General features: G+C 50.2%; 1 protein-coding gene and 1 pseudogene across 1 annotated transcript in view; one reads left to right on the top strand and one right to left on the bottom strand.

Moving 5' to 3' along the window:
• Nucleotides 1–6583, bottom strand: part of GSN (gelsolin) — a 43144-nt gene extending 36561 nt beyond the window's left edge. The window contains exon 1 of the mRNA XM_059141622.1: nucleotides 6498–6583. The gene's annotated coding sequence lies outside the window, so the exon portion shown is untranslated. The remainder of the gene's footprint in view (nucleotides 1–6497) is intronic.
• LOC131813015 (putative uncharacterized protein GSN-AS1) lies at nucleotides 6006–6512 on the top strand (annotated as a pseudogene).
• Nucleotides 6584–17125: the final 10542 nt, after the last annotated feature.

A 17125-nucleotide genomic window follows, 5' to 3' on the forward strand; every position in this document is an offset into this window, starting at 1 on the left:
GAGCCAGGCCCACGAACAGCCTCCCTCACTCCGTGCTGTGATTTCAGTCCGATTCCCAGCCCTTCCATCCATTACCCGAGCGACCTGAGAGCAGTCGCCTCTGCTCTCGGTGCCTCAGTATCTTTGGCTGTGAAATGGAAATGATAAGAGTTGTTGTGGGAATTGAAGGAGATCATGCATTTAAACAGCTTAGCCCAGTGCAGTGCACAGAGTCAACACAGTGTTTGCTAACACTGTTACAAGAACACCCAGGCATCTGTACTACCTCCTGTATGCTCCCCGCCGGGCTCCCACATCCCTGGCTCATACAAGGCATCAGACCTTCTACCACATTAGGGAAATTCAAACAATAAGGTACAAGAAGGCTAGGATTTCCCCCTCTCCTATGGAGGAGAAATCCAAGTCTCAGAGAGGGGCAATAATCTGCCTAAGGTCACACAGCCAGAAGGAGTGAAGCTGGGAGGGGCACACACAGGTCCAAGCACCCAAAGGGACAGAAAGTAGATTAGTGATGGACCCCAGTGTGGTGTGTGTGTGTGTGTGTGTAGACTGCCAGCAAGCAGGCAGAGGCATCATTTAGCAAGATTTGGGGCGATGAAAATATCCTCAAACTGGATAGTGATAATGGTGGCTTAACTCTGTAAAATTCACTAAAAGTCATTGAATTAACTAAAATGGGTAAATTATGTGTATGCAAATTACATGTAAATTTACTTTGACAACTGATGTACATTGGACTTCCAAAAAGCTGTGTTTTTTGTTGTTTCTTTTTTTTAAGCCCATGTACTTCCCGTGCACCATTCTGTCCAAGCATACAGCAAGGAAAGGGACTCTCCTTGAATTAGGAGGGTGGTCAAGCAAAGGCTTAGCAACTGCTCCGAGGCCCAGCCAGGCAGAGCCTTGCACTGCAAGGTTCCCAAACACCTCTGCAGCCCAGGTGTGCAGCACAGTCACCTGGGGAGCTCCAGGAAACGTGGATTCCCAGGCTCCACGCCCAGCCTCTGAATCGATAGGTTAGGGTGGGGCCCGGGCACCTGGGATTCTGAGGCTCAGCCTGGAATGGGAGCCCTCATCATAGCCCAGCATCTCCTTTCACACTTGGGGAAACAGAGGCCAGGCAGGACTGGGGACTGATCAGACCTAGTGGATCAAGCAGTGGGCAAGCTGGGGCTGGAGCTGGGGGGCCCTTTCTTGTCCTTTCTCTCGTTTCCCTCCTCTTCCCTGGCCCTCTGCCTCCTGGTGACTCAGGGCTCTGAGTCAGACTGTGGCACCACAGAGTAAATTTCTCAGGAAAAACAATCCCCAAACAAAGCCTCCCCTGATCGGGGAAACAAAATAGGCCCAGGAGGCTAAGAGAGGGCGGGGAGAAGGACATAAGCTGGAGGTGGAGGCCAGGACCCCACGACCTGGTCTCTCCTATTGACCACTGACTTCCTCTTCCCTGGCCCTCTGCCTCCTGGTGACTCAGGGCTCTGAGTCAGACTGTGGCACCACAGAGTAAATTTCTCAGGAAAAACAATCCCCAAACAAAGCCTCCCCTGATCGGGGAAACAAAATAGGCCCAGGAGGCTAAGAGAGGGCGGGGAGAAGGACATAAGCTGGAGGTGGAGGCCAGGACCCCACGACCTGGTCTCTCCTATTGACCACTGACTTGCGTGGGGCCCTAAGACGGCGCTTCCCTGCCCTGAGCCTCCGCTTCCCCACCCGTAAGTAACACCTACTACTGCACATAGAGGCTTATTGTGGACACGCAACACGGTAAGTATTTATAAGCTTTCTCTTGTTGATAACACTTTCCAAACCCACGGCTAGCATCATTCCGTTTCACAAGCAGGGAAACTAAGGTGCAGAGGGGTTTATCCAAGGCTGCACAGTTAGGAAGTGCAGAGAGGTGTCTGCATCTAGGCCTGTGTAAGTTGGAGGTCTTCCTCTCATGCCCACACACCTTGAAAACACACCTACTGCTGCATCAGCACGCAGGTCAGAGCTAATCAAACACAAGGCGGATGGCCACCATGGCTTCCCCACCACAAATACCTGCCTCCTCGTGCCTTTGCTCCCGGCCCTGCAGGGAGCTCACGTGAACTCAAGAAATCATCCAGTGGCTCTGGGCAGCAGGAGCGCAGGGCAGGCAGCATCCGGGACCCAAAGAGCCTTACAGCAGGACAAGTACAAGAACAAAGGGAGGTTTTTCTCTGGGGAACTGGGAACCGGCAAGTCAGGAGGAGGGAATAGCAAAGGCAGAGGCTCCAAGGCGTGACCCACATAGAGCAATGAGGACACTGGAGAGGTGTGGCTGGGGAAGGGGTCTGACTGCCCTGAGTCCGGGCGGGTCCCAGGCGGTAGGGAGAACAGGATCCCAGCTGATGTCTGCTCTGTAGCCGGCCTGGCTGGTGGAAGTTCTACGGGTCGGGAGTTGGGACTTCCCCTGGATCCCCTTCTTGAAGCAGGCTTCAGGGACCACCTCAGATCCCCTGCTACTCACCCACAGGTCAGACTCGCCCCCCAGGGCCTCTTCCTCGGCCATAGCTGGGCTGGGCAGAGAGCAGACGAGCCTCTCCTTCCCACGTCAACCTAATCACACAGGCCTATAAATAGGACCCTGTGGCTTAGTCCAAAATAGCTATGCCAGGCTCAGCTCCGCAGCCCTCACATGGGCACACACGGTTCCGGAAATGGTCCTTGACACACTGACCCATTAAAAACCAAAACGTCCTCAGGAAACTATTGTTTCATGCTCTAATTCACTTTCTCAAACATGAGGCAGTGGGCTGGGGAGAAAAGCCCACCCAACTACTGCTGATGTTTGGAGATGGCCCCTGTAAGCTCTCTCTGCTTCCTACTCTCTGGGGACCCTGAGCAAGCGACTACTCTCTCTAGGCCTCAGTTTCCCCAAATGTAACTAGGTGTTTGGATGATTTTCTCTGGGCCTGTCTAGCCAGGATACTCCCTGGAAGTGTCTGAGAGAGCTCCTAGCCCCAAAATGCCCATTCCATTATTACCCCTTCCTCCATTGACTTAGGGATTTTTTTTTTTTAATTATCAGCATTTAAAAAGTAAGAACTGCAAGAGGGAGAAATGAACAGGTCTGAGCCCTGCTACTGAAGGGCTAGGTGACCTTAGATGAGTCACTGTCTCTCTCTGGGCCCCAGATTCCTCAGCCATAAGATTAAAGGTGCTAGTGAGATCATTACAGATTTGAGGCCATAGAGGACTCCCCAGGGGGCAGGTTACAACACGGATGGGGCTGTTACCAACCAACAGGGAAATAAACATAAGGTGAGCGATCAGTCTACAACAGGCTTGTGCTTACGGCTTTATTTCCCCATCAGCTATCCGCAGCAGCCCTGTATCACCCCCATTTTCACAGCTGAGTAAACAGAGGCTAAGGGACTCAGGGAAGAGAATAGCAAGTCAGAGCCAGAGTGACGGTTCAGGCTCAGACCTGTTGCCTCTAATGTCCAAGATGTAACCTCCGGGGGCTCAGAAGTGCCGACCCACGGGCACATAACCCAACAAGGGCAGGGGACAGAAAGGGGATAAGAGTATTTTACTGTGTGTGCACAGGTGGGTGGGTGAGTGGGAGTGGCCAGGTTTCACCCAGTGACACTCGTTCTCTCCAAACAGTTTACAATGTTGACCCTGCCCCGTGCCCTCCTCTCCACCTCCCACCTGTTCTCACCTCCCACTGTGCAAATCAGTCCTCAGCTCAAAGCCCGTCCATGGCTCCCTGGCACCCAGAGGACTGAGACCCAGCATCTCCAGCCACTCCCCACCTCAGCTCCACACTCCTGCTTTAGCCACACTGCTCACCAGTCTCTAAGCACAGTGGCTCTGGGTGGCCTTTGCACATGTGACTCCCTTGGCTGGAATGTCCCAGTGCCCCCTCAGCCCAGTGCTTGGCGTAGAGTAGGAAAAGCCTTCCCTGGCTCCTGGAGATCCTGTCCTCATCTCAGAGCACTCTGGGCCTCAGTCCCCACAAATGAGATGGGATCTAACCCACCTCCCCTCTGAAGTGCAGGAGTTCAGCAAAGGTTTGCGAGGTAAATGAAAAGACACAAAGGCAAAGAGCAGAGAGAATGCTGGAAAGTGCACATTTCCCAGGACTGACCAATACCAAGCCAGGAAGCCTCTACTGAGGCAGTGTTAGGACTCCACGCTGTGGAAGAGCCAAAAATTACACCCTCAAGGCAGATCACAGAGTGGGACCTACGCCAGCTCTTTCAAGGGCTCCCCCTAATAATGCGATCTGCGCAGGTCTCTCTCCTGCTTTCAAACATCCAGCAGTGCCCCAGTGGTTTAGGATAAAATCGAAACTCGGACTAAGGCCCCTAAGGGTCTGCGTGCCTGTGGTACTGCTCCATCTCTAGGGCCTTCCACAGTCATGGTCACACTCCTCTCTTCCAGTTCCTCCCACGGTCACGCTCCTCTGTTCCTGTTCCTCCACGACCACACGCAACATCCCACCTCACAACCACGTGTCCGTGCTGTTCCCTCTGCCTAGGGACTCCCTTCCCTGCTCATACAGCCACCTGCCGTCCCCTCTCCAGGCCTGGATTTTCTCAGGGAGGCCTCAGTCCTGTGTCGGGTCCAGATGCCACCACGCCCACCCAACTCCACGTGCTCTCAGAACCCTAGTCATCTCCTGCTCAGCCGAGGAACGGGTGGATCTTTTATGTGTGTCACGACTGACTGCTGTAAGTCGCAACACTGCACGCCCATGAGGGTTGGGAAAATCCTGCTCTTTGCTGATGCTCCAACACTGGTTCCAGGCCCAGGTATCTGGCGACGCACACACGACTGAGTGAATGAGCAAAGGAGCAAATGAACCTATAGGAGTAATGCAAGACCAGAAGGTGGTGAGAATCCTGGTGAATGTCGGAGGCAGGAAGACAGGGCCCTAAGAAAATCAGAGCAGTGGGAGATCAGCTGGGGGGGCAGCCTCCCAGAGCAACAAGGAGCGAGCACTTTTGGAAGGAGAAGGTATTCATGCTCCAGCAGGTAGTACAAGGAGACCTGAGGGCGTGCCATCGGGTTTTGACACGTCGGAGGTCCCTGGGGCCCCCCCGTTGAACCCCAGTTCAGCAGAGGTGGGCATAAGATGGGATGCACTGCAGGGGAACAGCAGTTGAAGGGGGTGGGGTAGCAAAGCTCTCATTAACAGGTACTCAGCTGGGCCCGAGCCAGCCTGGCCCCGGCAGGGTCTGCAGAAGTGGGGAAGACAGAAGACAGGTCCCTGTGTCATTGCTGCCAAAAGCATCGGCAGAGTGTAACACTCTTTGGTGACAGATCACTTTGAGGCAATTCAGCTCTGGCTGAACTGTCAGGGCTCTGGCCCCAAAGCAGGAGCATTAGAACCAAGACTGGCCCCAGATCCCTTCTTTCTGGGCAGCATTACCCTTAGGGCACAGCTGGAGTGGGCCAAGCACATCTCTACAACTAGCCAGCCTTCTAGGAATCCCTGGGTTTGTAGACAAACCTCTCCCGAGACCATCAAAAGGCTCCTGCTTCTAAGCTCTGGGAAAGAGGAACAGCTCCGAGGAGGGTCACCACCCAAAGCCAGCTGGGCCAAAGCAGATGAGTAAACCCTGGAGTCATTCAGCCCCTTCTCCTTTTGGCCCCCAAGGGTGATGTCATGGGCTGGAGGGGTGTTTTCCAGGTTCTCCATACAGTTGCTGATAGAAATTCACTTCTGCTCCGGGCGTTGGAGGCTGGGTTTTTCCCTGGTAGTAATCCTTCCCACTTCACAGCTCACAAAGCTCTTGAGCATCTGTGAGCTCATACAGTCCTCACGACAACCTTGTTAGGTGGGTGGATGGAAGACCAATATACCCATGTTATAGGCGAAGAAACTGAGGCCTAAGCCGGGCCATGAAGTGGGTCTCCTGCTTCCAGCCCAGAACGCCGCACGCCCGCCCCCTGTGTGTCAGCCTCCTACAGCGGGTCACCTGTGAGTCTGATAGTCAGGGGGGCCCCAACCTGCCAGCTGTCCCAGGTGGGTATGACTCATCCACCTGCCCTGTGACTCACACAGCTCGGCTACTCCTCCAATGGTCAACAAGCCTGGAGACTTGGCAGCCACAGCCCAGCTTTTTCTCATCTCTCCAAAGCCTCTGGGGAGAATTCCTGGACCTCCAAGGAATCCACCCTCTTACAGAAGAGCTAACAAAGTCCTTAAGAGGGAAAGCAACTTCCCTGCAGCCACACAGTGAGAGCACAGCACAGCGAGGAGAGGGGCCCAGGCGCCCTGGCACCCAGCCCACCCTTGCCTCTTCCCCACAGGATCACCCTCTCCCGGTCTCCCTCGCAAGGGAGGGTGAGGAACAAATGAGGCAATGAGCATTAACGGACTCTGGGCTTTACTACAGAAGCCTCAGGGACGCCCTCTGAATCCACGGTGGTGACAAGCAGCTGCTTCCACTGTCTCCTCCAGACTCCTCTGGGAAGCCAGAGCTGGGTTTAGGAGGACTCAGAGGTATCTGCTCTGCTCCACCTACCTTGCAGGGCTGTGAGGGGAAGAGGGCTGCTCCGTGCGGAGGTGCTGGGACCACGGCAGAGGCACAGGAAAGGCGGTTATCTGCACCACCTGTAAATAAAGGGCCAAGAATCTCAACATCAGGTGCTCAAGGTCATTTGGTCAAATCCCCAGGTGATACTTCCACTCGTCCCCAGCAGCCATCACCACAGTCACATGGCCTCTACTTGCACACTCCAAGCAACAGGGCACTCACTTCTTCCCCAGGCTGTAAGACCTTCTGTTGAAGAGTTTAGCTGATTGAAAGAACTGGCCTTAGGATGGGCTAAAATCTCTCTCCCTATGCCTTACACCCACTGGTTCTAGCTCTATCTGCTCAGATCCCCCAGAATAGGTCTGTCATCCTGTTTCTAATGGCTCCTTAGAGAGAAAGACTTGGGCCCCTCAAGTCTTCTACAAGTTGTGCACCCTCTTCCTTCCAACTTTTCCTGAGACCAGGTATCTGGTTCCCTCAACCCCTTCCCTGATCAGCTCCAAATGAATCTTGTCCCTACTGACAGCACAAGACCCAAAATTTGACTTTCAGGCGAACTCTATCTGGGACAGGGCAAGCAAACGCTCACCTCCATCATTCTAGACATCATGCCTTTATTAATCCAACCAAAAATCCCATTTGTATGTAAGGCAACCCCAGCGAACATCTGAATTTAGCTTATGGTCCACTTTAGAGGTATGATTCTGGATTCTGAAGTTAGACAAAATGACCCCTCATTTAACTAAGTGCATAACTTGATCAGGTTACTTCACCCTGAGTCTCCGATTCCTTCTCTGTACAAGAAGGATTATGTCAGAACCTATTCCATAGGTTATTATAAGGATTAAATGAGATAAGATATGTCAGGGATTTTGAATAGCATATATGTTTACTCTATTGTTAATTAAACCCCTAAACCTTTTTTCTAGAAATGTTATTTTTCTCATTCTGTACTTGGGCAATTTGGGGACCCAAGCTGTTTACATGCCTGAGCATTGCCCTACCATTGTAAGACCCTATTATTATTATCTGGCAGCAGGTCTTTCTCTCATCAGGCTGTGAGCTCTGCCAGTCTGCTCTGCCTCTGAAATCCGGTCCTGGCACATGAGGTGGCAAACAGCAGGACCAGTGGATTTATATGCTAGATGAGTGAACGAAGGACCAGCCACAGTGGCCCCACAGTGGATTGTTCATCCCAGCCCTTTGGCCCCCTGCCTTTCAGGGAGAAACTGGATGTTCACCCTTCCTCACTCCCCAGAGCCCCAGTCATCCACATTCAAGGGTCAGCTAAGCAAGCTGGCTCCTACCTACACTGGAAAATTCTCTGCCCAGACCAGCTTCTCTAAGCCAAGAAGAGAGTCCAAGATCCCAAATGCAGTGTGGCCCTATAGGCTGCGGGATTAAGACACCAATGAGCCCTGTTCTCAGCTGACAGCCAACGGCCCAGGCATTCCCAGTGCATTTCTGCATTGTGAGTGGCATACACAGCAAAGCAGGGGATCTGAAAAAGAGGCTGGTGTCCACGCCACCTCCGTGGGCCTTCCTCCGAGAGTTCTGCCTGGAATTTCCTGGTTCCACGGGGTAGATCAAAGCAGAGTTGGGTTGTATTGTGTTCCTGCAAGTGACTAATGACCTCTCAGTTTCTGTTAACTGTGTGAGGACAAGCCATTGAAATCCAGCCTGCTTCTCCTGTACACACCTCCAAACCACACCCTCATCCTCACTGGGGGTGCTACATTTCTTCCTGAATGTAATGTGCTCCTCCCCTCGTGTTCCCCATCTCAGCAACAGCAGGATCAACCACCAAACACAGCCCCGGCCAGATCAGACACCAGGACACCACCCTCCTCCACCTCCCCTACTCTGTCACTCATGCCTTTAACACTACCTCCTCTGGCCCTGCTGGTTCTACTCAAGTGCATCCTCTCGTCCCCACCCCACTGCCAACATCCAGGTCCAGGTACCACCACCCATCATCTGGGCTTGGTTCCTAATTGGTCTCCCCCACCCCCTCTCTCCCCTACGGTGCGAGCCCCAACCACATCACTCCTCTGCTCAGACTACCATGATTCCCATGGCAGAACCCCAAAGATAAAGTCCAATGTCCTCAGGGAACTTGTCAATGTCCTTCACAATCTGCCGCTGCCGGTCCCATGAGCTTCAGCCTCTTCAGTTCTTGTCTTCCGCCCACACCCCTCCAAGCCCCAGCCCGACAAAGCTGCACTCTGCCCCCTGAGTCTGCATGTAATCTACACACAGAGTCTTGTCTGTTCTAGAACTCTCTTCCAACCCTATTCTTCATTTCTCCTTCCACTCATGATCAAGCCCAGTTTCCTCCAGGAAGCTTGCTCTAGCCTCCCCTCCCACATAGGGTGAGCTCCTCTGAGCCCCCACAGGCCTCTAGTCTTCCCTCTCACACTGGATTACAGTTCGATTCCCGGTTAGCTTTCCCCATTAGACTAAGATCTGCCCCCATGGATCCCAGCACCTAGCTTAGGGCTGGGGCCACCACAGCTCAAGAGTCATCAAAGGAAGAAACTAGTAAATCACATGCATGCACACATGCATATACACATGTGCATACGTGAGTAAACATATACTCATGCACGTGTGCACATTCAGACAGCTAAAAGTGCAGGTGCTGCCACCTATGGGCAAAAAGAGCATTACACTCTTCCCCCAGCTCTGGAAGGGAGGAGGCCCGGAGATGCAAATTCAACTGCGTTCTGCATTAACTCCAGCTAACTCCAAGTTGGTCTGTTTTCCATTCTGGACCTTAAGGCTGCAGCAACTTAAAAACAAGGTCTACAAACCACTGACTCTATTCCACCGCCCACATGCTCCAGAGGGAGCCTTCAAGAGAGATGTTTCCTTCCAGCACTCACCATCCTAGTCTGGGGCCCTCGGGGCGCCTGTTTACTGAATTATATCTTAGAGAAGGGGAGAAGGCACAGTCTGTTAGCGCTGTCCACCAGTGTAGAGGCTGGCCTTTGGATACAGCACTCCCTGTTGGTGGTATTGTGCAAGTCACCAGGAACCCCGTATGTCTAGGTGGCTGAAGAGGAGCTTTCTGCCCTGGGGGTAGGGGTAGGGGTGGGGCGGGGGGAGGCTGAAGCCCGAAGTGTTTCTCTCCTAAAAGACTGCTCCCTGCATCATGGCAGGACTTTCAGATTTGGTGAGAGAAACACGGTATCAGCCTAGCAATCCCAGAAGGGTTCAAATGGCCGCCCCAACGACAACACTGCTTTTCTGATCACCTACCAGGATTGAACTCTTTACAGACAGCCTGTCTCATACTCATGATACTCTGCCAGGCAGATAGCATGGTTCCTATTTTGTGAAGGGAGGATACAAGCTCAGAGAGGTGAAGTAATGTGCTCAGAGTCACACAGCTAAGATGTCTGCCTAGTTCCCACCAAGGCAGGCTGCCTTCCCGACTTCTTGGTCTCGCTAAATTTTAGGCATTAAGGCTAGATCTCTTGCATAAAGAAGCACACAAAGCTTTGGTTACTCTAGATCGGGGTTAGCAAACTTTTACTGTAAAGGACCAGTTAGTAAATATGTTAGGTTTTGCAGGCCCCATACCGTGTCTGTTGTATAGTCTTCCTTGTTTGGTTTTAGGTTTGGGGTTTTGGGGAGTTTTCTTGTTGGGGTTTCTTGTGTGTGTGTTTTTTTTTTTTTTACAACATTGTAAAACAATGTAAAAATGACTCTTAGCTCAGAGGCATGCAATCACAGGCTGTGATACAATATAGCCTCCCCAGAGCTGTAGTTTGCAGCCTACAGACTCGAGTAAAGAATGTCTATAATCTTAAGTATAAAAACTTCTGATGGAAATAGTTAAGATGAATGCAAGTGTTTCTCCTAGTTCAGATGGCTTCCTGCTGAGTTGCTCTCTCCTCAAGAAGGGCTCTACCTCGCTCTGCAATTAGGCAGCAAAATATTTCAAGGGCTGTTCAGATTCTAGAAACTCAGCTGTGGACTAAACAGTTTGACTCTGCACAGAGAACAAAAGAGAGAGGCAAATTCGATGGGTGGAAAGAACCTCTGCCATGAGACATTAAAAGATCTAGGCTCTGGTCTGGGCCCTTCACAAGGAATTTATTTATTTATTTATTTATTTTTAATTTTAAGATTTTATCTATTTACTTTGTCTGTCAAGACAAAGATCAGAGGCAGGCAGAGACGGAGGGGAGAAACAGGCTCCCTGCCGAGCAGAGAGCCTGATGAGAGGCTCCATCCCAGGACCCTGAGATCATGACCTGAGCTGAAGGCAGAGGCTTAACCCACTGAGCCACCCAGGCGCCCCCTTCACAAGGGATTTAGAATCTTACTGTGCAAAGTGTGGTACCTGACCCAGCAACTTCTGCTTTACCTGGGACCTCATCAGAAATGCAGAGCCTCAGGCCCCATTCCAGACCTAGTTAACCAGAACCTGAACTTTCACAAAATGCCCTGGTGATCTGTGTTCACGGTAAGTTTGAGATCTGCCAGAATATCTTGCACGTCCAACTGCAAGAAAGGGTTTAAAGACATCTTTCTTTATGTCATAGTGTTAAGTCTCTGATCTATCATCTGCACTAGGGACTCAAAAAGCACCCCGTTTTGGACCATAGCCTGCAACTGGATCTTTAAATTAAACCTTTGGCTGGCAGAAAAGTAGTAGGAGGAGAACCAAAGAAGGTGCCACGCCCCCATTTCACAGTGGCAGTTGGGAAGAGGGGCAAGTCAGAGGGGGAAATGGCTTTCCCAAGCCATGCTGCCAAGGAAAATAAGAGGTCTGACCACGATCAAGTTGCTTCATCTTCCCAGGCCTTGGGTTTAATAAATGAACTCTCATTTGGGTTTAGATGAGAACTTTTGAAATCTCACCAGTGGTGGACTAGCAACCAGGGGACTCACTATGTGTTTTACAGCAACTGTTGTCTCCGGGCCTGAGTATTCCTGAACATGAAGTAAAGGGTGGGGCCGGGGAATTCCCAATGTCTACCTGTAATCTAGAAACCATTTCCAGGCAAAAAGGCAGTGAGGAGCAGAGCCTTCTGCTGATGGTCACCACAGTCCCAACCGAGGTCTCGGGGCTGATAACACCAAGTCAAGCCCGACCATCCTAAGCGTGGAGGTAGAGCAGTGACCTGACTCAAGTTCAAGGTCATATAGCAAGTCCCAGGCAGAAACTGGAAATGAGAACAGGCTTCTCTCTGTTTCCTCAGTCTGGAACTCTAATTGTTATCCTTACCGACGTCGTACTGTGCAGATGTATTTCCTAAATAAAAGACTGAAGTACAATGTTCTGGGGAAATGGTCCCTGTGCCTTCTAGTAAAACAGCTAGAACTTTGATAATCAGCCTTTGGTGCTGCATCAAGAAGGCTGCTGCCCTCACGAACGGCTGGTGGGAGTAAGAGTTGCTGTGCCCTCTAGGCTGCAATTTGACAAAATGCTGCAAAAGCTGTAAAATGCATCATTTTGACCCAGTAACTCCATTTCTTGGGCTCTCTTTTAGGAAATAATGAAAGAAGACTAATTTATATATGAGGATGTTCATCACAGCATTGTTTATAAGCTGCCTAAATGCCCGCTAACAGAGGAAAGTGAACCATGGTATATTCCCACTTAGATACAACAGAGGGATGAAAAAGCAGGTTGGCACATATCATTAATAATAAAAAATAAAATTTCTTTTTTTTTTTCACAACTAAAATGCATTATTTCATTTCTTTAATCCCCTGGACTATAAGAATGAAAGATTTTAAATAGAAATAGACATGTATTTATCTACTTAGGTAGAGAATACTTCTCAAACTCTTCTAAAAGTTAAATGTACAGTCCTTAATAACATGAGAAAATATTTATGTCCTCATGCTGGAAAAAAAGTCAGAATAGAAAAGTTATAAAAGTGATATGACCACAATTATATAGGGGTAAAAAAAAAAATGTGCTGCAAATGTCAGGAAGGAAATGCCTCCAAATGTTAGCAGGAATTATCTCACATTGGCAGAATTATGGACAGCTCTTATTTTTTTATTTGCTAAATTTCCTTATCTTAAGCATTCGTTATAATTAGAAAAGGAAGGGGGAGGGGGAAAGCCCTTGGAGGAAAGGAGGAAAAAGCACCCCATTTCTCATGAGTATGTCACCCATCCCACTTAGCCACGCCCCCAAAATCAACTAGTATGTATTGTGTGAGGGCCCAGGCTCACCATCTCACTTACAGAAAGGAGATTAAGGGCCAGGCCTCACCCTGAAGGCTCACATATACCGTCTAGCCTTTGCTTGGCAAATAAGCCAGACCCAGATGATATCCTCCTTGAGGCTGGAACATAATAATGCTATTTGTTTAATCAGTGTAGCAAGACAAATGAATCCACTCCCATTGGTGTGGCTCCTTCACTGAGTTCCCTGAGACCCTATGACTGAAACCTTTTCTGGACCCCCCCTGGGAAAGAGCAGGTTTCAGGGATCCTATTATCCCTTAGTCTAAGCACTGAATGCAAGAGGAACAAGAGGTTCCTTCTGAGGCAGAACAAGCAAGGCCCCATTAGGGCCTAGGATAGGGAGCCAGGAAGGAACCTAAATGGCCTCGAGGCCCCTGGGAGCTCCCACCTCAACTTGACCTTCCTCATCGACAACTTAGAACCCATCACGACAACCTCAGGGCTATTGTGAGGTCAAAGAAAAGAAGGTAAATCACTAAGTCTCTCTAGGCTGAGCCTCAGTTTCCTTGTCTGTGAAATGGAGTCAGTATCTCTTCCCTCACAGGGCTGGGAAAAGACTAAACAAGACGGTGAACGCACACAGCAAGCTTGCTTCCTACACTGGCCATGATTCTTACTGCTTGTAAGCGGGGAATAAGACCTATAAATGACTCTCAGGCTTCAACTTCCTTTTCTGCACTGTGGAGCTAACAATTGAGGCCACAGAGACCAAAGTCATGAACAATAGCTGGTGCTGGTGGAGGTTAAACCTAAGACTGCTATGGGCTCACTTTGAGGTCCACATTCATGTGTTGAGCACAAAGCCCTCTGACTCAGAGACCATCAGAGCCAGCAAAGCCTGATATTATCCTGCCCACCCTCTAGTGCAGGGTGGACCCTGGGGCCCAGAGAAAGACATGCATTAGGACAAGTCACCCAGTACTTTGTCAGTGGCAAAACCAGGACCTAAGTCCAGACCTTCTGCTCCCCAGCCTTACCCACCCCGCCTACTGATTTTCTCTTTTCTGCCCCCAAATTGCTGATGTGGTCCCGGGGCAGGGCAGGGGAGAGCAAGCATATGGTAGGGGAGTGTGGGGTGGGAGGGGGCAGGGAGGACAGCAGGAACCCAGCATGCCTGTGGTCTACAAACTCACAAACCACATCAGGCTGAAATATGACACACGCTCACTCAGTTGAAAGGGAGGAGAGAGTTGTATTTAACATACCCGGGCTGCCTAAAAACTGCTCTCTCCCTTTCCCCTCCTGAAAAATGCATACCTCCTGGGACCTGCTTTTCCTTGTTTCTGCCAAAGGGCAGGGAGATGGTCCTGGCTGGGACCCCAACTCACGGAGTGACCTAGGGTGAGGGATCTTGTGTTTTCTCAGCCTTGAAACAGAGGGGAGACAGACGGACCTATTCTCTGGTGTCCTGTTGATAGTAGAGAAAAGGATGAGTTTCCCAACAGTCCTGCTGGGAGGCCCTTCAGACCTCTCTGATGCAGGGCTGAGCTCTGCAGGCTATGCACACAGCCACCATGAACACCCCAGCAGTCTCAGTATACCAGGACTACAAGGAAACTTCAGGGTAAAATTCAGGGATGAAGAGCCAGGCTCTGTAATCAAAACTCCAGAAAGCGGGAGCCATCATCTTATAACGACAAACCCGGAGGCACGTTATTTAGACTCAGGTCCCTCATCTGCAAAAGGGGAAATAGTAATGCCTATCTCAGAAGAACACTTGTGAGGAATCAAGGGAATAATCAATGTCCCCATGATTGGAATACTAAAAGGTAGCTTTTTGTTATAATCATGCCAGCCAACATCACCCCCATTTTACAGATGAGGAAACAGAGGCCCAGAAAGCCAGGACTTGTCAAAGGTCACTTAGAAGAACTAAGGCTGCCAAATCATTCCCAAATCAGTGCTTCTAATTCCTCTAAGGCCTGTGGTTTCTCCTAAGTAAATACACACACTCAGAGGCTGTAAACACAGACTGTAAAGTTTGCTTGAAGAAAACCAGAGACCAAAGCCTCAGCAAAAGACTAAAGATCAGGTAGAGAGATCATTGCAATAACCTACCTGGCAACTTATTATTATTATTATTATTATTATTTTTAAAGAGTCCAACATGGGTCTTGAACTCATAACCCTGAGATCAGGACCCGAGCTGAAATCAAAACCTAGGCTGAGATCAAGAGTTGGACGTTTGGGCACCTGGGTGGCTCAGTGGGTTGAGCCGCTGCCTTCGGCTCAGGTCATGATCTCAGGGTGCTGGGATCGAGTCCCGCATCGGGCTCTCTGCTCAGCGGGGATCCTGCTTCCTCCTCTCTCTCTGCCTACTTGTGATCTCTCTCTGTCAAATAAATAAATAAAATCTTTAAAAAAAAAAAAAAAAGAGTTGGACGTTTAACTGACTGAGCCACCCAGGAGCCCCTGCCTGGTCACTTCTCAAGAAAGACCCAAACCACCCACAGCAGTAGCAGGAAAGTGACCGATGGCACTGGATGGCTAAGAAGCACAACACATCCAATCAACAGCTCTTGCTCATCCCGGATTGCTGAAGTGCACACGCGGCTACGAACAATGGCTACCTCTGGAGAAAGAAGGAGGTCTGGAGGCATGACGTTTACACAACACTCTTCTTTGTGTTTGAACTTTAACAATATTTTTTCCCACTTCAAAAATAAGAAAAAAGAAAAAACAACAACACTGCAAAAACTCAAAATAATTTAGCAGCCTTATCCAGCAGCTATGAGCCTATTGTTTGCTTTTCAGCGAAATTTATGACAGGTTCTGAGACCTTTGGCTGGGCTTCCAGACTCTGCAACTCTGATCCACGCGGGTGGCCACTGCTCTGGTTCAGACCTGCACTCTCTTTCACTTGGATCATGCAACACCCTCCTCCGGATGCCCCTGCCTCTAGCTTGCCCGCTCCCATGCATTCCCTTTATCAGCCACCAAATTAGTGAGAGTTTTTATCCTTGTTCCGCTCAAAACCTTTCTCTGCTTCTCATTGCCTTCAGGATAAAGTCCAAACCCTTGGTTTACAATCTTTATTTACAGTCTCAATTTTTACAGCTGCACCCTTCCCTCATGGCCATTCTAGCCATGGACTGCTCAAGAAACCACAGTACCTTTGCATAAACTGTTCCTGTTTCTCAGAATGTCTTTTCCCTCAACCCCCTTACCTTCTGAGAACTTCCTACTTATTTCTGTGGTTGGGGTGGCCCAGACATAGTCACCCCTTTATGGGTTGAAATAACTCTGTATTGAATGATTGTGTCGATCACTATGGATGGGAAGTATCTTGAGGATAGAGGGCTTTGTCCTCCTTGAGGCTTTTGGGCCCTCACAGAGCAAGGCACAGAACAGAGGCCCAGGCAAGTGTTGAACCAAGGAAGGAGGGAAGGAAGGAAATGCCCTGAGAAGCAAACCCTACAGCCTCCCCACCCACCCCCAGCTGCCTGCTTTCCTATGTTCATGTTAGCCTGTAATAAAAATAAAAAAAAAAAAATTATGGAAATTTCTGGAGTAAAGTTTCCTTTCCTGATTCACACGGAAACCTTGTTTGCTGCTGTGTAACTCCCCCCGGGTGCCAACCCAAGCTCCCCGGCTGTTTACAATTTCCCTGGCATTTATAAATAGCAAGGCCTCAGAAAGGAAAACGGAATTTCAAAGGAGCTGGATGCTGCCTGACCTCCCATCCAATCCTTCTTCCTCTGCTCTAAGCCCCTTCCCCTTCACATCCCCAAGAAACACCAACCAGCACCCACCAAATGTGTGGGAGGGGAGGGGCGCAGATGTCTTAATGAATGGAACACTCAAGAAAGAACAAAAAGCCCCACCAGCTAGAAGGACTCTGCCAAAGGCAAACTGGAACTGGGTCCCAGCCCTGCCCCTTCGTCACTGTGTGACTGAGCCCATCACAAGCTCTCCAGGCCCTGCCTCTCTCTGAGCTGCAGAATGGTCACTGTAAAATGCGGTGCAGCCAGCGGTCCCAGTGCGTGGGTAAGAAATGTGGTCCTGGGAGAACAGGCCATACAGGATTAAGTCCTTGGAAAGTGTCTAGGAGCGGAGGTAAAGCAGAGGCTCCTCCCCCGAGGCCGAGACTTCCACGAAGCCCGAGTTACCCCCAGACTTCCACGAAGCCCGAGTTAAATGCCTTTGGCTCTTCAGAGTTCTGGGTGTCTTAAAGATACCCTCTCTGCTCTGCTTAAGGGCGGGATAAAGGGTGAGTGTATGTCTGGGCAGATGAAGGTCTACAATAGAAGCCAATGTCCCCTGTCCTCCCGAAGGCTCCCCCATCTTCCTAAAACTTGGGCTTGCCCCTGGCCACCGCCCAGAGCAGCCGGCCTGCACTGGACCAGGGGGACACTGCTGTGACCAGATTTGGGGGGGGGGGTGATTAGTCCCCAGAAGAG

Source organism: Mustela lutreola, chromosome 12 (assembly GCF_030435805.1).
Source record: "Mustela lutreola isolate mMusLut2 chromosome 12, mMusLut2.pri, whole genome shotgun sequence".
Classification (NCBI taxonomy): Eukaryota; Metazoa; Chordata; class Mammalia; order Carnivora; family Mustelidae; genus Mustela; species Mustela lutreola.